At 42.8% G+C, this 27,247-nt stretch overlaps 1 long non-coding RNA gene and 1 pseudogene across 5 annotated transcripts in view; one reads left to right on the forward strand and one right to left on the reverse strand.

Annotated features, from left to right (window-relative positions):
- LOC134482884 (uncharacterized) overlaps positions 1-4,590 on the forward strand; it is an 11,876-nt gene extending 7,286 nt beyond the window's left edge. For all 4 annotated transcript variants that reach the window (XR_010059558.1, XR_010059559.1, XR_010059561.1 and 1 more), the window contains one exon: positions 4,165-4,590. This is a non-coding gene — a long non-coding RNA (uncharacterized LOC134482884). The remainder of the gene's footprint in view (positions 1-4,164) is intronic.
- On the reverse strand, positions 1,462-26,902 carry Znf829l-ps1 (zinc finger protein 829 like, pseudogene 1; annotated as a pseudogene). Its single transcript, NR_175270.1, is given in 5 exon segments — positions 1,462-4,112; positions 22,382-22,477; positions 22,791-22,907; positions 24,240-24,335; positions 26,818-26,902. The product of NR_175270.1 is annotated as a zinc finger protein 829 like, pseudogene 1 (transcript).
- Positions 26,903-27,247: the final 345 nt, after the last annotated feature.

The following is a 27,247-nucleotide window of genomic DNA, read 5'->3' on the forward strand; positions in this document are numbered from 1 at the left end:
AAGAGCCTAAGACTGCAACATAATTTCACAAACTAGATACCCACAATAGAGTGTTCTGGCTAGATTGTTTTTCAACTGGACACAAGCTAGAATCTTCTGGGAAGAGGAACCTTAACTGAGGGAATAGTCTCCATCAGATTAGTTGGTGGACACGTATCTGCATGGAGCATTTTTTAAATGATTTTTTTTTGAGCATTGGTGTTTTGACTATTTGTATCTCTAGATGGGGGTGTAGGACCCCCTGGAACTGGAATTACAGACAGTTGTGACTAGTGCTAGGAATTGTAACCAGTGCTCTTAACTGCTGAACCATCTCTCAAGCCCCGGGGTGTTTTGGCTTTCTGTTGTTGATGGTGTTGTTTTCTTTATCTGTTTTTATTAAAGACTGGTGTCTGAGGGTTCAGCTGTGAGTGGTGCTTCCCTTGAGCAGATGGTCCTCTGTAGGAAAACAAAACATCTGAGCAAGCCAGTAAGCCAGAGAGGTTCATGGTCTTAGCTCCAGTTCTAGCCTTGAGTTCAGTTCTCAGTAGACTGTAAGCTGGAGGGTGAAGTTAACCCTTTGCTCCCTGTGTTGTTTGCTCACAATGTTTATCACAGCAATAGAAGGAAAACTAATACAAAGAACAAGGAAATAGCATTTCAAGGGCACTGTGGGGATTTTCTGGTGCTGGCACTGTTCTCTATCATAGATGTTAATGATGATCTCCACCCCACTCCCATAAACTGACGCCTATAGTATTTCAAGGTGCGTTGAAATGTTCAATAGGAGCCTCTATCTCTCTTTCCCTCTTGATGTTCATCAGTCCCTGAGGTCTCTGCCATCTATCTAGTCTTGTTCACGGGTAATAAAACACAGCAATTAAGATCTTTAAAATAACAGCAAAATTATAGGATCATATAAGAAAAATCAAGTGCATTGTAATCAGAGAGTGCAAAGCTAGATCAGGGAGTGGGTTGGGGCATCACTTTGAGGATGCAGTGGTAGCTGTTTGTTCCTTCTCACTGCATGGCCTCAAAGGCCCTCCACCCTGAGGTACATTTTCTGTTGCAAATCGGTTTGATAGGCTAACATCTCTCGTTAGGACATGAACTTCTTTCCAGAAGCCTCCATTAGATTCCAGGTGGAAAAGCCCACAGCGACAAGACTCTAAAGCAAGAGGCAGGGTTGGGGATTTAGCTCAGTGGTAGAGCGCTTAAGGCCCTGGGTTCGGTCCTCAGCTCTGAAAAAAAAAATAAAAAAAATAAAAAATAAAATAATAAAGCAAGAGGCAGATGCTACCAATAACTGGGTACCACTGACAGGCGAGCAGCAAAACAGGTGAGCACTAAAATTCTACCTGTGATACAAGTCAAATGAGGACCCCAAAACAATCGAACTACGTAGAAATTGAGAAACTCTCCAAAATCAAGGCTATACCTGAAACAGGAAGAAATAACTGAGAGGAATATAAGACTCGGGCATAGGACAGGAAGACCTTTTACTCTAGATTTTTATGCCTTCTAGTTTGGAAGCCATGAAAATATAGTGTCTACAGAGATTATGAACATTTCAGATTAGAAATAGAGTCAGACTTTGGGTCTCATGCCTAAAATCCCAGATCTAGTGAGGACTGCCCCAAACTGGAGACTAGCCAGGACTACACAGTCATATCTTGTCCAGGCCCCAATCTTATAAATAACCGAATTTAGAAAAATTCCTTGGACTATTAAACAAAACAAAACACGAGACTACTACCTTTTTTTGTTTTAGATCTATTGCCTGGATGTTTGGTACTTTGTGTTTTAGTGCATCACCATGTAGCCCAAGCTGGCCTTGACTTGTGGCAATCCTCCTGCCTCAACTTAAGAGCTAAGATTCCAAGCACTCACCACCATGCATAGCTGTTTTGTAATTCTGACCCCTTCATTTAGTGTGTTTGGATACTCATTTGAATTTTCATATACAAGCATGTATTTAAAACTTGCAAACCATTCATTCCTCTGGGAGTTAAATTTTTTTTTAATTATTAAAAAGGCCAGTGAGGTAGCTCAGTGGATAAGCCTGATGATCAAAGTTCAATGTCTGCAACCCTCATAAAGGAAGACAGAAAGACGTGACTCCACAAGTCTGCCCTCTGATCTCTCTCTCTCTCTCTCTCTCTCTCTCTCTCTCTCTCTCTCTCTTTCTCTCTCTCCACACACACACACACACACACACACACACACACACACACAGAGAGAGAGAGATTTCTAAACAAAAAAAATCTTTAAATTCCTCTGTGCTTTTGGGGATGGAGTTGTTGTTATTGTTTGGAGACAGGGTCTCACTGTGTAGCCAGCTGGGCTAGAACTCAGAGAACCTTCTGCTTCTGCCTTCCAAGTGCCAAGGATTCAAGGTGTGGGCCACCACACCCTAGTTATAGCTTCATCTTACCTTTCTTAGCATGTAAAAGTATCAAGCCATTCTTTTTCTTGCAGTTCATGGAGTTTGAAAAAATACTAAATGAAGAATGATTTGGCTTTCTTTTCCTTGTTGCTAAAACTGGGTGTTGTGGCACACACATCTAATATACCCTGAAGGGAGAGGCAGGCAGATCTCTCTGAGTTTCAGGTCAGCCTGGTTTACATAGCAAACTCCAGGCCAGCTAGGGCTGCAGAGACAGACCTTGCCTCAAAACAAACAAACAACAAACCTTAAACAACGCAAAAATCCCACGACTAGGATTGTGTTGGGAGACAACATACACATTTTTTCATTTAGAATAAATGGGATAGTGGTGTCTCATGTGCAGCGTGCTTATCTACCCTTCCTTGAAGATGCACAACCTGTGATTACCCTAAGCTAATGGGCTCTTTGCATTACTTCCACTCACGTGGTTGCTTGCCAACCAATTCCCCGATGATTAGTAGTGGGTAAGTGCCAAGGGCTGGCTTTTCTACATTTACTATGTTCACATGTGTTCCTCTATCACGCAGCCTCGGGGCTCGGATGTTGGATCATGATTTATGCTCTCCCGGCATCCCTTATGCTTGTAGGGCTTTTCCTCGGAATGGATCATCGGACGTTGAGTCAGTTGTGAGCAGTGACTAAAGGCGTTTTCCCATTCCTCACATTCGAACGGCTTCTCAGCCATATGAATTCTATAATGTACTGTGAGATGTGAGACCCGCTTGAAGGCCCTTTTGCAAACCTTACACTGGTACGACTTCTCTCCAGTGTGAATTCTGTGATGTTGCTTAAGCTGTGAGTTCACTCTAAACACCTTGCCACATGCCTTACACTTGTAGTTTCTCTCCCGTATGAATTCTCTGGTGTTAGATTAGAATGGACCCTTGATTAAAAGCCTTCCCGCACTCTTTGCACTCAAAGAGTTTCTTGCCAGTATGAACAGTGTGATGTTGAGTCAACTGAGACCTGTGACTAAAGGTCTTCCCACACTCTTTACACACATAGGGCTTTCCCCACTATGGATTCTGTGATGTACTTTGAGATGTAAGATACGATTGAAGGCCTTGCCACACTCCTTACATTGATAGGGTTTCTCCCCAGTATGGATTCTCTGATGCTCAATGAGCTAAGACCTTCGACTGAAGGCTTTAGCACAGTCTTTACACGCATAAGGTTTCTCGCCTGTATCAACTCTCTGGTGTTCTATGAAATTAGAACCAGAATTGAAGGCCTTCCCACACTCTTAACACTCATAAGGCTTCTTGCCCGAATGAATGTTCTCATGCTGGATTAGTCACAAGCCGTATTTAAAAGCCTTCCCACACTGCCTACACTTGTAGGGTTTCTCATTCGTAACCAAGTTCTTGGTTAATAAGGAACTGCTCTTTACAGAAGTCTCTTCTGTGTTTTTTATACCTACGGGACTTTGTCTGGTAAAAAGTAAGAGACATGTGCTGGTTTAATGCGGGCATTTCTTGGTGACAGATTAACACTGGCCCGGCGTTTCTGGCTGGATTGCCTGCTTGTCTATCAAATAGGCCTTTGCCTTCCCAGTCATTTCAGAGACTTGCGCTCTCAAGACTGCAGCTTGGAAGGCTTTCTGTTGTCGCCCACTGTGGGGAGTCCTCCTCATGAGTGCGTTGCTTGGAGGGCGTTATCTTGGTACCACATCCAGACTCCAATGCTGAAAAAGGAGAGAAGCCAAAAGACAGCTATTTTTTTTTTCTTTTTTCCAGAAGAAGAAAACTATGGTGAAAACTGGAAGGCACTCAGGAGGGTCACCAGCAAGAAATGTACGCCTCTGCTTGCCCCCTTCCTAGTCACTGCTCAGCATTCTTGTCAGGGTTCCCGGCATGGTGTATGTGGGTCACACACAAGTATCCCATGGTGACAGCTGGAAAGGCAGTGGCTCTGTTGTGTGACTCCATGGGGGAAGATCTTCTTTCCCACACTCTAGCCAAGCAATCTGTTGGGGAGCATGGAGAGCCAAATGTTTGTTTGTAGGCGACCAAGACATTGCCAAGATTACCCTTGGAAGCATGCTGATGTTTACTACACTCTAACTTGTGTTATAGGCCCAGTGCCTACAATTACCATCATTTCCTGGTTCGTCTTTTATTCACTGTGATTAATTATCTTTCTAATATATCCTTGCCTGATGAGATTTTGTGTGTGTGTGTGTATGTGTGTGTGTGTATGCACACACATATATATGGAAGATATATATATGTATATATATACACACATATGTGTGTACACATGCGCACATGCGCACGCGCGCGCACACACACACACACACACATATTAAGGCTTGACATCTATACACCCTTGAAAATGGCTAAGCAATTTGAAATTAGACAAACAGAATGGAGGGGAAGGCAGCACTAGAAATGAAAAGTGGATAAAGACAGAGTGTTATACTAGTTCTAAAACAGTGTAACTCTGAACCATGCTTAGAAAAACACCAGTAGAGCCTATATCAGCAATTCTCAACCTGTGGGACAAGACCTCTCTGGGATCAAATGGCCCTTTCACAGAGTTCACCCCCATAGGAAAACACATGTTTACATTACGGTTCCTAACAGCAACATTACAGTTAGGAAGTGGCAAGGAAAATAATGTTATGACTGGGGTCACCACAACATGAGGAAGCATGTTAAAGGGTCGCAGCATAAGGACAGAAATATAATCAAGAGTAACTTCTGTAAATGGCAGGCTTCCTGGGCTGGGGCTTCAGGGGTTGTGCAGAGCAGGGTACAAATCTTGACTGTGGCAACACAGGTGCACGAACTTGCCAATATCCAGCATGTAAATTATACTCTAGTAGAAACGCATCTACAAAAATCATAAGGATTTTGCCAGATGCTCTGAAGATCAGGTGATGGAATGTGGGTGGAATCACACAATGTGAATGATCTTAATATTGCTGAACTGTGTGCTTTAAATAGCAGTTAACATGGTACTTTGGTTATGTATATTTAACCAAAAATTTAAAAAGTGATGGAAGCCAGGTGGTAGTGACACACACCTTTAGTCCTAGCACTCCAGGCAGAGGTGGAGGCGGGGCGGGGCGGGGCGGGGCAGAGAGGCAAAGAGGCAGAGAGGCAGAGGCGGACAGATTTCTGTGAGTTCAAAGCCAGCCTGAGCTACAGAGCGAGTTCAAGGACAGACAGGGTTACACAGAGAAACTCTATCTCAGTTAACCAAAAGGGAAAAGAAAGTGATGGAGGGGTGAGGGGCTGGGTCCTTGTCCTGTGTCTGCATTTAAAAGCATGTGACCTGGGCCACAGCTCCCTGCTCCCAAACCCTGTGGGAGAGAGAGCTCACCACCCGGCCAGGTGGGCACTCCTGAGACTGCAGAGCAGGAGAGACCACCGATATTGCCCACCCCTGCCCACATCCCTGGCCAAAGAGGAAACTGTATAGGGCCTCTGGGAACAGGAAGATAGGGGCACTCAAGCTGCAGGTCCCCTGCCGTGCAGACACCACCCGGATCTGAAGGGACCCAATCAACAGAACCCTGCACCCAAATCCGGTGGGAGGGAGAGCTAAACCTTCAGAGGGGCAGACACACCTAGGAAGCCAGAAGAGACTACACTCTGCCCACATTTCTGACTCCAGAGGAAAACACCTAACGCCAACCAAGGCCCCGGGAAAAGGCAGGGCAGGCCCTTCTGGTTGCCACCCTCATGGAGAGCTCAAACACAGCCCCCCAGGAGCAACTTCAGCCCCGGGACCAGAGGTAAGACCACCTTTTCTGCTCCAAGTGACCTGTCTGGTGGACTCAGGACACATGCCCACAGGAACAACTGAAGACCAGTAGACAGGAAAGACTACATGCCTGAAAGCAGAACACTCTGTTCCCATAACTGGCTGAAAGAAAACAGAAAAACAGGTCTACAGCACTCCTGACACACAGGCCTATAGAAAGGTCTAGCCACTGCCAGAAATAGCAGAACAAAGACAACCTGATGGCGAGAGCCAAACACAGGAACCCAAGCAACAGAAACCAAGACTACTTGGCAACATTGGAGCCCAATTCTCCCACCAAAGCAAACACTGAATACCCAAACACACCAGAAAAGCAAGATCTTGATTTTAAATCACATTTGATCATGATGATGGAGGACTTCAAGAAAGACATAAAGAACTCCCTTAGAGAAACGCAGGAAAACATAAACAAGTAGAAGCCTATAGAGAGAAATCACAAAAATTCCTGAAAGAATTCCAGGAAAACACAAACAGGTGAAGGAATTAAAAATGGAAATAGAAGCAATAAAGAAAGCACAAAGGGCGACAACCCTGGATATAGAAAACCAAAGGAAGAGACAAGGAGCCATAGACACAAGCATCACCAACAGAATACAAGAGATAGAAGAGAGAATCTCAGGAGCAGAAGATTCCATAGAAACCATCGACACAACTGTCAAAGATAATGTAAAACAGAAAAGGCTACTGGTCCAAAACATACAGGAAATCCAGGACTCAATGAGAAGATCAAACCTAAGGATCATAGGTATAGAAGAGAGTGAGGACTCCCAGTCTGGTGAAAGGACCAGTAAATATCTTCAACAAAATCATAGAAGAAAACTTCCCTAACCTAAAGAAAGAGATGCCCATAAACATACAAGAAGCCTACAGAACTCCAAATGGATTGGACCAGAAAAGAAAATCCTCCCGTCACATAATAGTCAAAACATCAAACGCACAAAACAAAGAAAGAATATTAAAAAACAGTAAGGGAAAAATGTCAAGTAACCTATAAAGACAGACCTATCAGAATTGCACCAGACTTCTCACCAGAGACTATGAAAGCCAGAAGACCCTGAACAGATGTCATACAGACCCTAAGAGAACACAGATGCCAGCCCAGGTTACTGTATACACCAAAACGCTCAATTAACATAGATGGAGAAACCAAGATATTCCATGACAAAACCAAATTTACACAATATCTTTCTACAAATCCAGCACTACAAAGGGTAATAAATGGTAAAGCCCAACATAAGGAGGCAAGCTACACCCTAGAAAAAGCAAGAAACTAATCGTCTTGGCAACAAACAAAGAGAAGAAAAGCACACAAACATAACCTCGCATCCAAATATGAATATAACAGGAAGCAATAATCACTATTCCTTAATATCTGTCAACATCAATGATCTCAACCCCCCAATAAAAAGACATAGATTAACAAACTGGATACCCAATTAGGACCCTGCATTCTGCTGCCTACAGGAAACACACCTCAGAGACAAAGACAGACACTACCTCAGAGTGAAAGGCTGGAAAACAACTTTCCAAGCAAATGGTCTGAAGAAGCAAGCTGGAGTAGCCATTCTAATGTCAAATAAAATCAATTTTCAACTAAAAGTCATCAAAAAAGATAAGGAAGGACACTTCATATTCATCAAAGGAAAAATCCACCAAGATGAACTCTCAATCCTAAATATCTATGCCCCAAATACAAGGGCACCTACATACATAAAAGAAACCTTACTAAAGCTCAACACACACATTGGACCTCACACAATAATAGTAGGAGATTTCAACACCCCACTCTCATCAATGGACAGATCATGGAAACAGAAATTAAACAGAGACGTAGACAGACTAGAGAAGTCATGAACCAAATGGACTTAATAGATATTTATAGAACGTTCTATCCTAAAGCAAAAGGATATACATTCTTCTCAGCTCCTCATGGTACATTCTACAAAATTGACCATATAATTGGTCAAAAAACAGGCCTCAACAAGTACAGAAAGATAGAAATAATCCCATGCGTGCTATCAGACCACCACCGCCTAAAGCTGGTCTTCAATAACAATAAGGGAAGAATGCCCACATATACATGGAAGTTGAACAATGCTCTACTCAATGATAACCTGGTCAAGGAAGAAATAAAGAAAGAAATTAAAGACTTCTTAGAATTTAATGAAAATGAAGGTACAACATACCCAAACTTATGGGACACAATGAAAGCTGTGCTAAGAGGAAAACTCATAGCTCTGAATGCCTGCAGAAAGAAACAGGAGAGAGCATATGTCAGCACCTTGACAGCACACCTAAAAGCTCTAAAACAAAAAGGAGCAAATACACGAGGAGGAGTAGAAGGCAGGAAATAATCAAACTCAGAGCTGAAATCAACCAAGTAGAAACAACGAGGAACATACAAAGAATCAACAGAACCAAAAGTTGGTTCTTTGAGAAAGTCAACAAGATAGATAAACCCTTAGCCAGACTAACGAGAGGACACAGAGAGTGTGTACAAATTAACAAAATCAGAAATGAAAAGAGAGACATAACTACAGAATCAGGAAATTCAAAAAATCATAAGATCCTACTACAAAAGCCTTTTTTCAACAAAACTTGAAAATCTGCAGGAAATGGACAATATCCTAGACGGATACCAGGTACCGAAGTTAAATCAGGAACAGATAAACCAGTTAAACAACCCCATAACTCCTAAGGAAATAGAAGCAGTCATTAAAGGCCTCCCAACCAAAAAGAGCCCAGGTCCAGATGGGTTCAGTGCAGAATTCTATCAGACCTTCATAGAAGACCTCATAACAATACTATCCAAACTACTCCACAAAATTGAAACAGAGCGCTACCTAATTCCTTCTATGAAGCCACAATTACTCTTATACCTAAACCACACAAAGTGGACCAATTTCTCTTATGAATATCGACGGAAAAATACTCAATAAAATTCTTGCAAATCGAATCCAAGAGCACATCAAAACAATCATCCACCATGATCAAGTAGGCTTCATCCCAGGCATGCAAGGATGGTTTAATATATGGAAAACCATCAACGTACTCCACTATATAAACAAACTGAAAGATAAAAACCACATCATCATTTTATTAGATGCTAAAAAAGCATTTGACAAAATTCAACACCCCTTCATGATAAAAGTCCTGGAAAGAATAGGAATTCAAGGCCCATACCTAAACATAGTAAAAGCCATATACAGCAAGCCAGTAGCTAATATTAAACTAAATGGAGGGAAATTTGAAGCAATCCCACTAAAATCAGGGATTAGACAAGGCTCTCACTTTCTCCCTATTTATTCAATATAGTTCTTGAAGTTCTAGCCAGAGCAATCAGACAACAGAAGGAGATCAAGGGGATACAGATTGGAAAAGAAGTCAAATTATCATTTGCCGATTATATGACAGCATATTTAAGTGATCCCAAAAGTTCCACCACAGAACTCCTAAACCTGATAAACACCTTCAGCAAAGTGGCTGGGTATAAAATTAACTCAAATAAATCAGTAGCCTTCCTCTACACAAAAGAGAAACAAGCTGAGAAAGAAATTAGGGAAACAACACCCTTCATATTAGTCCCAAATAATATAAAATACCTTGGTGTGACTTTAACCAAGCAAGTGAAAGATCTGTATGATAAGAACTTCTAGCCTCTGAAGGAAGAAAGTGAAGAAGACCTCAGAAAATGGAAAGATCTCCCATGCTCATGGATTGGCAGGATTAACATAGTAAAACTGGCCATTTTACCAAAAGCGATCTACAGATTCAATACAATCCCCATCAAAATACCAATCCAATTCTTCAGAGAGTTAATCAGAACAATTTGCAAATTTATCTGGAATAACAAAAAACCCAGGATAGCTAAAACTATCCTCAACAATAAAAGGACTTCCTGGGGAATCACTATCCCTGAACTCAAGCAGTATTACAGAGCAATAGTGATAAAAACTGTATGGTATTGGTACAGAGACAGACAGATAGACCAGTGGAATAGAATTGAAGACCCAGAAATGAACCCACACACCTATGGTCACTTGATTTTTGACAAAGGAGCCAAAACCATCCAATGGAAAAAAGATAGCATTTTCAACAAATGGTGCTGGTTTAACTGGAGGTCAGCATGTAGAAGAATGCAGATCGCTTCCTGGTTGCTGCCGCTGCAGAGAGCCCGTGGGCAGCACTCCACGAGCGAACCTGAGCCTCGGGACCACAGGTAAGACTAAATTTTCTGCTGCAAGAAAGCTGCCTGGTGAGCTTGGGACACACGGAAGCAGAATTTCTCTAGGACCGGGCACGTTCTGTGTTTACCGGAAGTCCCACACCCGCAGATCCCGGCCCGCAGCAGCTCTCTGCTCCCAGACCCGGTGAGAGAGAGACCCAACCGCCTGGTCAGGTGGGCACTCCTGAGGCTGCAGAGCGGAAGAGACCACCAACTCTGCTCACCCCTGCCCACATCCCTGGCCCAAGAGGAAACTGTATAAGGCCTCTGGGCTCCCGTGGGGGAGGGCCCAGGAGCGGCAGGACCCCTGCCTGAGACACTGCCGGAACCTGAAAGAAACAGACCGGATAAACAGTTCTCTGCACCCAAATCCCGTGGGAGGGAGAGCTAAACCTTCAGAGAGGCAGACAAGCCTGGGAAACCAGAAGAGACTGCTCCCTGCACACACATCTCGGACGCCAGAGGAAAAAGCCAAAGACCATCTGGAACCCTGGTGCACTGAAGCTCCCGGAAGGGGCGGCACAGGTCTTCCTGGTTGCTGCCGCTGCAGAGAGCCCGTGGGCAGCACCCCACGAGCGAACTTGAGCCTCGGGACCACAGGTAAGACCAAATTTTCTGCTGCAAGAAAGCTGCCTAGTGAACTCAAGACACAGGCCCACAGGAACAGCTGAAGACCTATAGAGAGGAAAAACTACACGCCCGAAAGCAGAACACTCTGTCCCCATAACTGACTGAAAGAGAGGAAAACAGGTCTACAGCACTCCTGACACACAGGCTTATAGGACAGTCTAGCCACTGTCAGAAATAGCAGAACAAAGTAACACTAGAGATAATCTGATGGCGAGAGGCAAGCGCAGGAACCCAAGCAACAGAAACCAAGACTACATGGCACCATCGGAGCCCAATTCTCCCATCAAAACAAACATGGAATATCCAAACACACCAGAAAAGCAAGATCTATTTTCAAAATCATATTTGATCATGATGCTGGAGGACTTCAAGAAAGACATGAAGAACTCCCTTAGAGAACAAGTAGAAGCCTACAGAGAGGAATCGCAAAAATGCCTGAAAGAATCGCAAAAATCCCTGAAAGAATTCCAGGAAAACATAAATAAACAAGTAGAAGCCCATAGAGAGGAGACACAAAAATCCCTGAAAGAATTCCAGGAAAACATAAATAAACAAGTAGAAGCCCATAGAGAGGAGACACAAAAATCCCTGAAAGAATTCCAGGAAAACACAATCAAACAGTTGAAGGAATTAAAAATGGAAATAGAAGCAATCAAGAAAGAACACATGGAAACAACCCTGGATATAGAAAACCAAAAGAAGAGACAAGGAGCTGTAGATACAAGCTTCACCAACAGAATACAAGAGATGGAAGAGAGAATCTCAGGAGCAGAAGATTCCATAGAAATCATTGACTCAACTGTCAAAGATAATGTAAAGTGGAAAAAGCTACTGGTCCAAAACATACAGGAAATCCAGGACTCAATGAGAAGATCAAACCTAAGGATAATAGGTATAGAAGAGAGTGAAGACTCCCAGCTCAAAGGACCAGTAAATATCTTCAACAAAATCATAGAAGAAAACTTCCCTAACCTAAAAAAAGAGATACCCATAGACATACAAGAAGCCTACAGAACTCCAAATAGATTGGACCAGAAAAGAAACACCTCCCATCACATAATTGTCAAAACACCAAACGCACAAAATAAAGAAAGAATATTAAAAGCAGTAAGGGAAAAAGGTCAAGTAACATATAAAGGGAGACCTATCAGAATCACACCAGACTTCTCGCCAGAAACTATGAAGGCCAGAAGATCCTGGACTGATGTCATACAGACCCTAAGAGAACACAAATGCCAGCCCACGTTACTGTACCCTGCAAAACTCTCAATTAACATTGATGGAGAAACCAAGATATTCCATGACAAAACCAAATTTACACAATATCTTTCTACAAATCCAGCACTACAAAGGATAATAAATGGTAAAGCCCAACATAAGGAGGCAAGCTATACCCTAGAAGAAGCAAGAAACTAATCGTCTTGGCAACAAAACAAAGAGAATGAAAGCACACAAACATAACCTCACATCCAAACATGAATATAAAGGGAAGCAATAATCACTATTCCTTAATATCTCTCAATATCAATGGCCTCAACTCCCCAATAAAAAGACATAGATTAACAAACTGGATACGCAACAAGGACCCTGCATTCTGCTGCCTACAGGAAACACACCTCAGAGAAAAAGACAGATACTACCTCAGAGTGAAAGGCTGGAAAACAACTTTCCAAGCAAATGGTCAGAAGAAGCAAGCTGGAATAGCCATTCTAATATCAAATAAAATCAATTTCCAACTAAAAATCATCAAAAAAGATAAGGAAGGACACTTCATATTCATCAAAGGAAAAATCCACCAAGATGAACTCTCAATCCTAAATATCTATGCCCCAAATACAAGGGCACCTACATACATAAAAGAAACCTTACTAAAACTCAAAACACACATTGCACCTCACACAACAATAGTGGGAGATTTCAACACCCCACTCTCATCAATGGACAGATCATGGAAACAGAAATTAAACAGTGATGTCGACAGACTAAGAGAAGTCATGAGCCAAATGGACTTAACGGATATTTATAGAACATTCTATCCTAAAGCAAAAGGATATACCTTCTTCTCAGCTCCTCATGGTACTTTCTCCAAAATTGACCATATAATTGGTCAAAAAACGGGCCTCAACAGGTACAGAAAGATAGAAATAATCCCATGCGTGCTATCGGACCACCACGGCCTAAAACTGGTCTTCAATAACAATAAGGGAAGAATGCCCACATATACGTGGAAATTGAACAATGCTCTACTCAATGATAACCTGGTCAAGGAAGAAATAAAGAAAGAAATTAAAAACTTTTTAGAATTTAATGAAAATGAAGATACAACATACCCAAACTTATGGGACACAATGAAAGCTGTGCTAAGAGGAAAACTCATAGCGCTGAGTGCCTGCAGAAAGAAACAGGAAAGAGCATATGTCAGCAGCTCGACAGCACACCTAAAAGCTCTAGAACAAAAAGAAGCAAATACACCCAGGAGGAGTAGAAGGCAGGAAATAATCAAACTCAGAGCTGAAATCAACCAAGTAGAAACAAAAAGGACCATAGAAAGAATCAACAGAACCAAAAGTTGGTTCTTTGAGAAAATCAACAAGATAGATAAACCCTTAGCCAGACTAACGAGAGGACACAGAGAGTACGTCCAAATTAACAAAATCAGAAATGAAAAGGGAGACATAACTACAGATTCAGAGGAAATTCAAAAAAATCATCAGATCTTACTATAAAAACCTATATTCAACAAAATTTGAAAATCTTCAGGAAATGGACAATTTCCTAGACAGATACCAGGTATCGAAGTTAAATCAGGAACAGATAAACCAGTTAGACAACCCCATAACTCCTAAGGAAATAGAAGCAGTCATTAAAGGTCTCTCAACCAAAAAGAGCCCAGGTCCAGACGGGTTTAGTGCAGAATTCTATCAAACCTTCATAGAAGACCTCATACCAATATTATCCAAACTATTCCACAAAATTGAAACAGATGGAGCACTACCGAATACCTTCTACGAAGCCACAATTACTCTTATACCTAAACCACACAAAGACACAACAAAGAAAGAGAACTTCAGACCAATTTCCCTTATGAATATCGACGCAAAAATACTCAATAAAATTCTGGCAAACCGAATTCAAGAGCACATCAAAACAATCATCCACCATGATCAAGTAGGCTTCATCCCAGGCATGCAGGGATGGTTTAATATACGGAAAACCATCAACGTGATCCATTATATAAACAAACTGAAAGAACAAAACCACATGATCATTTCATTAGATGCTGAGAAAGCATTTGACAAAATTCAACACCCCTTCATGATAAAAGTCCTGGAAAGAATAGGAATTCAAGGCCCATACCTAAACATAGTAAAAGCCATATACAGCAAACCAGTTGCTAACATTAAACTAAATGGAGAGAAACTTGAAGCAATCCCACTAAAATCAGGGACTAGACAAGGCTGCCCACTCTCTCCCTACTTATTCAATATAGTTCTTGAAGTTCTAGCCAGAGCAATCAGACAACAAAAGGAGATCAAGGGGATACAGATCGGAAAAGAAGAGGTCAAAATATCACTATTTGCAGATGACATGATAGTATATTTAAGTGATCCCAAAAGTTCCACCAGAGAACTACTAAAGCTGATAAACAACTTCAGCAAAGTGGCTGGGTATAAAATTAACTCAAATAAATCAGTTGCCTTCCTCTATACAAAAGAGAAACAAGCCGAGAAAGAAATTAGGGAAACGACACCCTTCATAATAGACCCAAATAATATAAAGTACCTCGGTGTGACTTTAACCAAGCAAGTAAAAGATCTGTACAATAAGAACTTCAAGACACTGAGGAAAGAAATTGAAGAAGACCTCAGAAGATGGAAAGATCTCCCATGCTCATGGATTGGCAGGATTAATATAGTAAAAATGGCCATTTTACCAAAAGCAATCTACAGATTCAATGCAATCCCCATCAAAATACCAATCCAATTCTTCAAAGAGTTAGACAGAACAATTTGCAAATTCATCTGGAATAACAAAAAACCCAGGATAGCTAAAGCTATCCTCAACAATAAAAGGACTTCAGGGGGAATCACTATCCCTTAACTCAAGCAGTATTACAGAGCAATAGTGATAAAAACTGCATGGTATTGGTACAGAGACAGACAGATAGACCAATGGAATAGAATTGAAGACCCAGAAATGAACCCACACACCTATGGTCACTTGATTTTTGACAAAGGAGCCAAAACCATCCAATGGAAAAAAGATAGCATTTTCAGTAAATGGTGCTGGTTCAACTGGAGGGCAACATGTAGAAGAATGCAGATCGATCCATGCTTATCACCCTGTACAAAGCTTAAGTCCAAGTGGATCAAGGACCTCCACATCAAACCAGACACACTCAAACTAATAGAAGAAAAACTAGGGAAGCATCTGGAACACATAGGCACTGGAAAAAATTTCCTGAACAAAACACCAATGGCTTATGCTCTAAGATCAAGAATCGACAAATGGGATCTCATAAAACTGCAAAGCTTCTGTAAGGCAAAGGACACTGTGGTTAGGACAAAACGGCAACCAACAGATTGGGAAAAGATCTTTACGAATCCTACAACAGATAGAGGCCTTATATCCAAAATATACAAAGAACTCAAGAAGTTAGACCGCAGGGAAACAAATAACCCTATTAAAAAATGGGGTTCAGAGCTAAACAAAGAATTCACAATTGAGGAATGCCAAATGGCTGAGAAACACCTAAAGAAATGTTCAACATCTTTAGTCATAAGGGAAATGCAAATCAAAACAACCCTGAGATTTCACCTCACACCAATGAGAATGGCTAAGATCAAAAACTCAGGTGACAGCAGATGCTGGCGAGGATGTGGAGAAAGAGGAACACTCCTCCATTGTTGGTGGGATTGCAGACTGGTAAAACCATTCTGGAAATCAGTCTGAAGGTTCCTCAGAAAATTGGACATTGAACTGCCTGAGGATCCAGCTATACCTCTCTTGGGCATATACCCAAAAGATGCCTCAACATATAAAAGAGACACGTGCTCCACTATGTTCATCGCAGCCTTATTTATAATAGCCAGAAGCTGGAAAGAACCCAGATGCCCTTCAACAGAGGAATGGATACAGAAAATGTGGTACATCTACACAATGGAATATTACTCAGCTATCAAAAACAATGACTTTATGAAATTCATAGGCAAATGGTTGGAACTGGAAAATATCATCCTGAGTGATCTAACCCAATCACAGAAAGACATACATGGTATGCACTCATTGATAAGTGGCTATTAGCCCAAATGCTTGAATTACCCTAGATCCCTAGAACAAACGAAACTCAAGACGGATGATCAAAATGTGAATGCTTCACTCCTTCTTTAAATGAGGAAAAAGAATACCCTTGGCAGGGAAGGGAGAGGCAAAGATTAAAACAGAGACTGAAGGAACACCCATTCAGAGCCTGCCCCACATGTGGCCCATACATATACAGCCACCCAATTAGACAAAATGGATGAAGCAAAGAAGTGCAGACCGACAGGAGCCGGATGTAGATCGCTCCTGAGAGACACAGCCAGAATACAGCAAATACAGAGGCGAATGCCAGCAGCAAACCACTGAACTGAGAATAGGTCCCCTGTTGAAGGAATCAGAGAAAGAACTGGAAGAGCTTGAAGGGGCTCGAGACCCCAAAAGTACAACAATGCCAAGCAACCAGAGCTTCCAGGGACTAAGCCACTACCTAAAGACTATACATGGACTGACCCTGGACTCTGACCCCATAGGTAGCAATGAATATCCTAGTAAGAGCACCAGTGGAAGGGGAAGCCCTGGGTCCTGCTAAGACTGAACCCCCAGTGAACTAGTCTATGGGGGGAGGGCGGCAATGGGGGGAGGGTTGGGAGGGGAACACCCATAAGGAAGGGGAGGGGGGAGGGGGATGTTTGCCCGGAAACCGGGAAAGGGAATAACACTCGAAATGTATATAAGAAATACTCAAGTTAATAAAAAATAAAAAAAAAAAAACATCAGAAGAATGCAGATCGAGCCACGCTTATCACCCCGTACAAAGCTTAAGTCCAAGTGGATAAAGGACTTCCACATCAAACCAGATCCACTCAAACTAAAAGAAGAAAAAGTGGGGAAGAATCTCAAACACATGGGCACTGGAGAAAATTTCCTGAACAAAACACCAATGGCTTATGCTCTAAGATCAAGAATCGACAAATGGGATCTCATAAAACTGCAAAGCTTCTGTAAGGCAAAGGACACTGTGGTTAGGACAAAACGGCAACCAACAGATTGGGAAAAGATCTTTACCAATCCTAAAACAGATAGAGGGCTTATATCCAAAATATACAAAGAAGTTAGACCGCGGGGCTGGGGATTTAGCTCAGTGGTAGAGCGCTTACCTAGGAAGCGCAAGGCCCTAGGTTCGGTCCCCTGCTCCGGAAAAAAAAAAAAAAAAAAAAAAGAAGAAGAAGAAGTTAGACCGCAGGGAGAAAAATAACCCTATTAAAAAATGGGGTTCAGAGCTAAAGAAAGAATTCACAGCTGAGGAATGCTGAATGGCTGAGAAACACCTAAAGAAATGTTCAACATCTTTAGTCATAAGGGAAATGCAAATCAAAACAACCCTGAGATTTCACCTCACACCAGTGAGAACGGCTAAGATCAAAAACTCAGGTGACAGCATATGCTGGCAAGGATGTGGAGAAAGAGGAACACTCCTCCATTGTTGGTGGGATTGCAGACTGGTACAACTATTCTGGAAATCGGTCTGGAGGTTTCTCAGAAAATTGGACATTGAACTACCTGAGGATCCAGCTATACCTCTCTTGGGCATATACCCAAAAGATGCCCCAACATATAACAAAGACACATGCTCCACTATGTTCATAGTAGCCTTATTTATAATAGCCAGAAGCTGGAAAGAACCCAGATGCCCTTCGACAGAGGAATGGATTCAGAAAATGTGGTACATCTACACAATGGAATATTACTCAGCTATCAAAAACAATGACTTTATGAAATTCATAGGCAAATGGATGGAACTGAAAAATATCATCCTGAGTAAGGTAACCCAATCACAGAAAAACACACATGGTATGCACTCATTGATAAGTGGCTATTAGCCCAAATCCTCGAATTACCCTAGATACACAGAACACATGAAACTGAAGAAGGATGACCAAAATGTGAATGCTTCACTCCTTCTTTAAAAGGGGAACAAGAATACCCTTGGCAGGGAATAGGGAGGCAAAGTTTAGAACAGAGGCAGAAGGAACACCCATTCAGAGCCTGCCCCACACGTGGCCCATACATATACAGCCACCAAACTAGATAAGATGGATGAAGCAAAGAAGTGCAGGCTGACAGGAGCCGGATGTAGATCTCTCCTGAGAGACACACCCAGAATACAGCAAATACATAGGCGAATGCCAGCAGCAATCCACTGAACTGAGAATGGCACCCCCATTGAAGGAATCAGAGAAAGGACTAGAAGAGCTTGAAGGGGCTCGACACCCCATATGAACACCAATGCCAAGCAATCAGAGCTTCCAGGGACTAAGCCACTAACCAAAGACTATACATGGACTGACCCTGGACTCCAACCTCATAGGTAGCAATGAATAGCCTAGTAAGAGTACCAGTGGAAGGGGAAGCCCTTGGTCCTGCCAAGATTGAACCCTTAGTGAACATGATTGTTGGGGGGAGGGTGGTAATGGGGGGAGGATGGGGAGGGGAAGCCCATACAGAAGGGGAGTGGGAGGGGTTAGGGGGATGTTGGCCCGGAAACTGGGAAGGGGAACAATCGAAATGTAAATAAGAAATACTCAAGTTAATAAAGATAAAAAAAGAAAAAAAGAATTATAATTTTTGCTCCTTCTTAGATTTGTGAGGAGCATTCCTGATGGCCTTAAAGAATTATATTTTTGTTAATTCAGTCTCCTCATTAACATCACAATAGCAAAAATTCTGCCCTGTTTAGCTGTGTCTATACATAGTTTATAATTAAAACAGTATGTGAAATAGTCATCAAAATATAAGAGTTCTTATCGATAACAGTAGACCTAGTCCTTGAGCAGGTACAGCAAGTATGCCTTGTAAAAGTAAGTTACACAGTTGTTTGTCCAAAGAAAAGATTACACCTTGTGGGAAGACAATGTTTTATATACTAGATAAATCTCTAAGAAAGAAGATTATGCAAAAACCCCTCCATGAAGGTAGACATATAGTAATTCTCCACATAATGGTGCATTGGTTCTAGAAGCCAAGAGGATATTAAAATCTGTGTATGACTACGTTTTATATAAAATAAATTGCATTTCCATATACCATATACTATATGCTTAATTATCTGTGTACTTTAAATAATCTCTATAATGTTAATAATATATAACGTGATGGAAATAGATATAACACTATATTTTAAATAAATAAATAATGGGGGAAAAAAAAAAGCATGTGGCACATCTGTCTTCCGGGACTTGGCAACAGCACAGCACCAATCCTCAGGCACACAGGGTCCTCCCTCTCTGCTGTGGTTTCCTGTTCCTGAAATTTGACTAACTGCTGTGGCCATTGTCAACTCTGGAGTAGTCTCCCTTAGACTTTTCCAAGGCTTAAAGGGAACTGTGGAAAGGATGACCTCGTGCCTTGCTTAGACTGCAGTTTACCGGGTGTGAGACTTCTGCGGCAACACGCGTTGATCTTATTCAGATTATAAGAAGAAACTGCACTGGAGAAGGCAACATAGTTCCGTGCATAAATGCACCAAAGCCTCACAACCTGAGTTTAATCCCAGGACCTAGAAGAAGTCAGATGCACTAGCTATGTCTGTAATCCCAGCACTCCTACAATTAGATGAGAGGCAAAAAAGGAAGGGAGGGAGGACACAAAACAGTAAAGAATCACCTGGAAGCTCCTGGAATAGCCTGGATTATGCAGTATGGCCAAAAACTAAGAGAAACTCTATCTTAGTCAGGTAAGGGATCCACTCCCAGACGTTATCGTTTAACCTTCACACAATTGCCTCAGCATACAGGCATTCACACACACACACACACACACATAATTTTTAAAGGCTCCAGGGTGTAGTCCATCCAGTTCTACCTGGCACGTGACTTGAGTCACAGTAGCAGCTTAACTGCAACTGACATCAATAGTAAAAAGGCTCATTTACAGTCTGATGCAATGAACCATGGGTGAAAGCAGCAACTGCTCCTGAATATGTTCATAAAGTTCATGAAGCAGATGACCCCAGAGGACTGCACAATCACAGCAGCACCTGAAGTCCACTCACTCTGTTTGAGAATGTACTGGGTGAAGGCAGCAGGAGAATAAGACGCTTCTAGATTGGAAAGTAAGAAATGCTGTCAAAGAGGCATCAGAGTCTGTGAGGAAGACATTGGCTGCTTTCACCTCGAGTATGTATGCCACAAACATAATCAATCCCTAGGACACTGAAGGACAAAGCAAGGTGAAAAAGTCACAGAGTAGGACCAGCAGAAAGAATGGAAACAGAGGTCGGGAGGACCCTCTAGAATGTGCCAAAGACCTGGGAAGTGAGAGACTCTCAGGGCTCAAAGTGGGGGGGGGGAGCTAAATGAAATGCCTACAGTGGGGAGAGGGAACTGACTGAACCTACCTCCAGCAGAAAGACAGGGCATCAAGTAAGAGATGGGTTTGCTATCCCACAGTCAAAGCTCTGACTCATTAATTCTTCCTGTCTGAAAAAAATGCAGGATAGAAATGGAGAAGAGTGGGGCTGGGGATTTAGCTCAGTGGTAGAGCGCTTACCTAGGAAGGACAAGGCCCTGGGTTCGGTCCCCAGCTCCGAAAAAAAAGAACCAAAAAAGAAAGAAAGAAAGAAAGAAAGAAAGAAAGAAAGAAAGAAAGAAAGAAAGAAAGAAAGAAAGAAAGAAAGAAAGAAGGAAAGAAAGAAAGAAATGGAGAAGAGCCTGAGGAAAAGAAGGTCCAGTGACAGGCCCAAAGTGGGGTACAGCACAAGGGGAGTCCCCAAGACCTGACACCATTACTGAGGCTATGGGGTGTTCACAAAAAGGGATCTAACATGACTGCCCTCCGAAAGACCCAACAAGCAGCTGAAAGAGTCAGATACAGAGATGTCCACCAAAGCAATGAACAGAAGCTGCTGACCCCTCTGGTTGAATTAGAGAAAAGCTGGAGGAAGCTGAGGAGGAGGGAGGGCAACCCAGCAGTCTCAATTAACCTGGACCCCTGAGCTCTCTTAGACATTGAATCACCAACCAGGCAGCTTAGACCAGCTGAGATGAGGCCTCCAACACATATACATCAGAAGACTCCAGGGTCTGGGTTCAGTCAGAGAAGATGCACCTAGCCCTCAAGAGATTGGAGGCCCCAGGAAGTTTAGAGGTCTGGTAAGGTGGGGACATCCTTGTAGAGACGGGGTGCGTAGGGGGTGGCAGGGGCGGGGAGGAGGTATGGGTTGTGGAACTGTTTTAGAGGGTGAACAAAAGGGGAATAAAATCTGCGGTGGAAAAATAAATAAAATTTTAAAAAAAGAAAAAAGAAAAGGTCACAGAGTAAAGTTTTTTTTTCTCAAACACCAGTTAATTGGTCAAGAGAAAATTGAGAAGTATCTACTGTGGTCTAACCACCTGGTGAGACAGACTCCAAATATTAGGATGCCCACTTATATACTGACCCACTCAAAGGCTAGAACAGCTGCCTATCATCTTAAGAAGGAAGGGGGCTAAGAGTAGAGCAGGCCATGGACATTAAACTACTGGCTTGATGGACGAGCAATCTACACCTTCATGGACAGAGCTGTGGGAACTCCGGTGACCCCAGAGTGCTTGTTCTATTCTGGTCATGTGGAAAAATTACTTTAGCTACTTGTAAAGAAATAGCTTTAGAGCTAGAGGTGCAGGGAGTGGCACACACCTTTAATCCTAGCACTCAGGAGGCAGGGCAGGCAGATCTCTGAGTTCAAGGCCAGCCTGGACCAAAGAGCAAGTTCCAGGACAAGTAGGGCTACACGGAGAAACTGCCTTTCAAAAAGCCCACCCACCACCCCCCCCAAAAAAACAAGCTTTCAAAGGCTCTCCTTTCTCCAAATTGCAGTTTTCTCTACCGTATCCACTTCAAATAACTGAGTTTTGTAGGTTCATTCCACGTTTCTACTCTTCTAAGTAAGGCCATTCCTAATTCTATACTATACAAAGCCTTCCAAATACTGGGGATTTCTAATTCTGCTTAACTCTAAAGGTGCAAAGTGGCAACATTAGTGAGGTGTTCTGAGCCTCTGGCTCCTGACGAGGTCTGGCACTCACCTGAACCCAGCACTACTGCTGTGGCCCTTTCCTGTACCCAGGGCTCATTACCTTGCTCTAGGATGGATATCACATCAGGTTTGGACATGGCAAGACCTGGAGAAGAGGAGAGAAAACCACCAGGTGGTTACACTGAGAGGCCTTGGAATTCAGATCCAGGGACCTGTCACTGAGTAGGGAGATAATTGCAGGAAGGGCCAAAACAAAGAAAAAACAAACAACAAAACAAAACAAAAAATGTAATAGTGACCTAAGAGTAGCAGAAAACATGGCTTCAAACAACTGGCTGCCTTTTGTTAGCTCAAAAGTAACCAGACACGGAATTGAAAGACACCCAATGGTTAACTGACCGGGAAGGGCTATGCCAAGGATACCCGATAACTAACCACACCACTTTACCCAGTGAGACCAGGTGGCTGGAGTTCTCCAACATCACATCTCTGTACAAATCCCTCTGAACAGGCTCCAGGCACTCCCACTCTTCCTGGGAGAAAGTTATGGCTGCATCCCTGAACAGTTCTGAACCCTGAAACCAGAAGTATGAATGAGGTGTGAATATTTCATTCAGGGACTGGTTCACGGTGGGATGACAGGAGCTGGAGATCTCTGCAGGAAGGGGTGGTTCTCGCACACCACAGCTGGAACCGGCTGTCAAGAAGAAAATGAGCACAAGGAAGACACAGTGGTAAAATATTTTCACATAGCCCACCTTGCTGCGGGCCAACATTTCTGTGTATAGGTCTGGGATGAAAATTCAAAGGTTAGATGATTTTTTCTCATGGTAGCAAACATTAGAAGGCATAAATGTTCAATTCAGGGAAGAAGTGTCACGTCTAATTTATGGAATAACAAATATTTGATGAACTGTTCCCTAAATTGTAGAGGGCTGGGATTAAATATTTCTACAACACTAAATATTTTAAGAAAATATTTCAATATTTTATAACCACCACGGTATCGTGTACCTATAACACCAGTACTCCAAGAGCCAAGGCAGGTGGATCACTGCGAGTCTGAGACCAACCTGATCTACAGACCGGGTTCCAGGCCAGCTAGCGCTATGTTGTAGGACCCTGTCTCAAAGTGTATCTTAGGACAAGGAGCTTCACATCTAGTCCAGAGTTTGTTGCCAAGCTCAGCTCACCATTACTCAGAACACAGCATAAGCATTATACTTTTATGAACTACACATAAGTGAAAAGAATGACTAAAACGTCCTCATAGTGGGCCAAAGCAGACATCAGATCTCTAAAGCGCTTCAAAGCTCTGAGAACTCGCGCACCAACCCGCGGTCTGAGAATCCCACTTGCTATTCCTAGGATCCTCAGCTCTGTACTTCTCTCGTGTTACAACTGAAGGAGCTGGTGGAGAAAGACACGAATGCTTAGTGTGGTGGTTTGAAAGAAAATGTCCCCCATAGGCTTGTAGAGAGTGGCACTATTAGGAGGTGTGGCCTTGTGGTGGGCATGGCTTTGCTGAAGAAGGTGTGTGAGTAGCTTCTAGCATTGTCATGGTCATGGCATCTCCCTCACACCCAAACATCAATCTCTTCCAAGGCAGGGCCATAAACCAAGGGCTGAAACGGTGATCAACACCACCTCCCCATTTTCCTGTGTGGTCACTCTCTCCTTTCAAATTTGAGTTCCCACTTCATGAGGGGAAAGAAAGATCTGCTAGGAAAATCTCTCTACTGAATTAACAAATCGCATTTGTCAGAGAAAATGGAACAACAAGAAAGGGCCTAGCTGACCATGTTTTTTTTTTTTCACTTAAACAGATCTCAGGGGACCAGATTAACTCATGGAATCCGAGTGGGAAGTCTCGGGATAACAAATATTTACATGACTTTAAAACTCACGAGCAGCATGACTTTCAGGAATCCAAGGACTGATGGATCTTCCTCCAGGTTTCTCTCTTGGGGAGAACTCTATGACAGAGTCCTCAGGTGTCAGAGCTGAGGAAAAAGCAAACATGGAGGTCTAAGCTTGCCTCGAAGCTCCCTGAATGCCATGGTATGTCCCCACCTGTTTTTCTCTAACTGCCCATTATAGAGAGCTAGGTTAAACTGTCACCCATCACCAGCAGGCCAATTTAGCTACTGCAGAAGAGGTATAGAATGAGTGGTGCTTCCTCTCCTGTGTCCTGAAATACCACAGGTAGTGCAAAGCTCAGACAGAGGTCCTCAGACCTATTCCAGACCCACACGGTACTCAGAAGACAGTGAAGGCTCTCCTCGACCAGGGAGCGAGGAGAGCTTGCAAAATGTGCACAACCCAGACTCCACAGGACTTCCAGCATTCACAGCACTCGGCCATTTCATTCTCCCATGCATCAAATGGAACCACTCTCAAGTCAACCCAGCCATTTCTACAACTTCCAAACTCACAAAGAACGCCACAGCCCAAACTCGACCTACTTTGAGTGGAGAAATAGGGTGACACTGTAGAGAAAAATCGCCCAATTAGATGGAGCAGACACAGTTGTGTGCAAAGCTGCGCACACAATCATATCCGCTGAAGAAAAAAAACCCACAAAATCAGTGATTCCACAAGCAGTTAAGTGTAGAATCTTTTTTGGCACAGCCATAATAATAGAATATGACACCCAATGATCAAACTTGATTTCAAGGGGCAAGAGATGGCTCAGTGGTTAAGAGTACTCGCTGCCCTTGCGGAGAACGTGGGATCAGTTCCCAGCACCCACAACTGGCAGTTCACAGCTGCCTGTAACTTCAGTTCCAGAAGACAGCACACCCTCTTCTAGACTCTTCAAGCAACCACACTCACATGTACCAATACAAACACACACATGACACAAATTTTTAAAAATCAAAATCTAAAAATATGATACTGAGGGCTGGGCACAGTGACACAGACTTTTAATCCCAGCACTCAGGAGGCAGAGGGAAGTGTATCTCTGTGAGCTCCAGGCCAATCAGGGCTACATAGAGACTTCCCCTCTCAAAAAATAAATAAAGCCAGGCATTGGTAGCTCATGAATTTAATTCCAGCACTTGGAAAGCAGAAGCCAGCCGGGCCTACAGGGGGAGTTCCAGGACAGCCAAGGCTACACAGAGAGACCCCGTCTCAGACAAACAGCAGTTATCAAGGGAAGTTACTCATGACTAGCACAACTGGATCCTTTGCACAACTTTGCAAAAAGAAATCAAACTACCAAGCTACTGAGAGATGGGTTCAAAACATAATAAAACAAAGCAACAGAACAGAAAAGCATCGTAGGTAGCCAATGAAATGGCGCCGTAAAGGGTAAAGGCACTAGCTGTGAAGTGTGACAAGCCGAGTTTGACTTACATAGAAGTCTGACACGGTGGGAGGAGAGAATCTACTCCTGCAAGTTGTCCTCTGTCCTCCGCTCCAGTGTTCATGGCATACAAGCCCCGCTCCCCAAATGAATAACAACAAAAACAAAAACAAAAAAAAAATCCAAGGTTTTGTTTCATTGTCATTTAACTACCTCTTGAGTTCATTGGACAAATGCTACCTCGTAAAGGGTCATAAAGGAATCCCTGTCACGTTACAAATACTTCTAACTTGTAAGTACTAAGTGTGATGTAATAGGAAGCACCTCCTTATTATAAGCACCATTTACTGGTACAACATCCGATTGCGCGAATAGCCTGTGACTCACTCAACGGTTGGACAGTGAACCTAAACCTAGATCATTTAGATGTCCTGAGTACTGTGTCTACTCTAGTGTGCTCTGGTTCTAAAATGTTTTGGAACTCCTGCAATATATATATATATAATATAAAACAAGATCTCCCTTTAGAAGACTATACTCGCACTTGGGTATGTTATTCTTTCCTAATCGCTCATTAACCCCGGTGCTTAAAACTGTTAAAATTTTTAACTGAGATGGCTATGAGAATTTGCTGCCCCTGGGGAGGACTCAGATTGGAATCTCAGCACACACATGGCGACTGCCAACTTGTATGTAACACCACTTCGAGATCCAACACCTTCTTCTGTTCTCTAAGGACAATACATGCATGCAAAACACCCACACACACATGCAAATGAATAAATGCTTTTTAAAATTATTTTACTGTTTTAAATGTATCGTAATCAACGCCAGCTCTCCTTTAATATGCAATAGATATAATAAAACAAGATTTCGTCTCAGAATAAATAAGGGCAAACATAGTACTGAATGCAAAACATCCCTAATTTCAGAAGGTGGAGAACACTTCCCAAACTGCCCTAAATCTACCAGTTGGCTGAGAAACTGGGCACTGAATTGGGGGTACCAACATAACTCAAGCCCGCGAGGGACAATGGGAAATGTAGTCCAAGACAGGGAAGACTGGAAACGGTGGGGCCAAGCATCGCAATTAGTCTGAAGGCTGAGACTCTTTGTTCCGCAGCGCCTGCTCCTATACTCACTGTGGAGCTTCCGGATAGCTCCGGATCCTTTACCTGTTACCTCCATGGTCCAGCTGCCTGCTGCCCACAGAAAGATCCCCCTCCTCAATACCAGCAGACTCTGCCCGCTGCCGAAAAATGGCGCAAGTGTAGAAACGCCGCTGATGCTGCTAACATCGCATTCCTTTCTGGGAAATGTAGTCTCGAGGCAAGTAGACCCCCAACCCAGCTGTCAAGCAGCTGTTTTGATGTTGTGTGAAGGGTGTGCCTATGTACTAAGAGGTTCCGATCCTGTAGTCTTTTGAAAGTCACATGTGGTTCCCTCTCTGGCTATGAGAGCATGGCCATGGCTGTGTATGCAGTAACTCCTGAGAACAGGTATGGTGTTTCGTTTTAATCCTGTGCAAGTAGTTGAGTGTGCAACTGGGACTGGTTAACCGTGATGCACACTTGTGAAAATGTGACTGAAAAGTTTTCAATTTGT

The sequence above is a fragment of the Rattus norvegicus genome, chromosome 1, assembly GCF_036323735.1.
Source record: "Rattus norvegicus strain BN/NHsdMcwi chromosome 1, GRCr8, whole genome shotgun sequence".
In the NCBI taxonomy this organism is placed as follows: domain Eukaryota; kingdom Metazoa; phylum Chordata; class Mammalia; order Rodentia; family Muridae; genus Rattus; species Rattus norvegicus.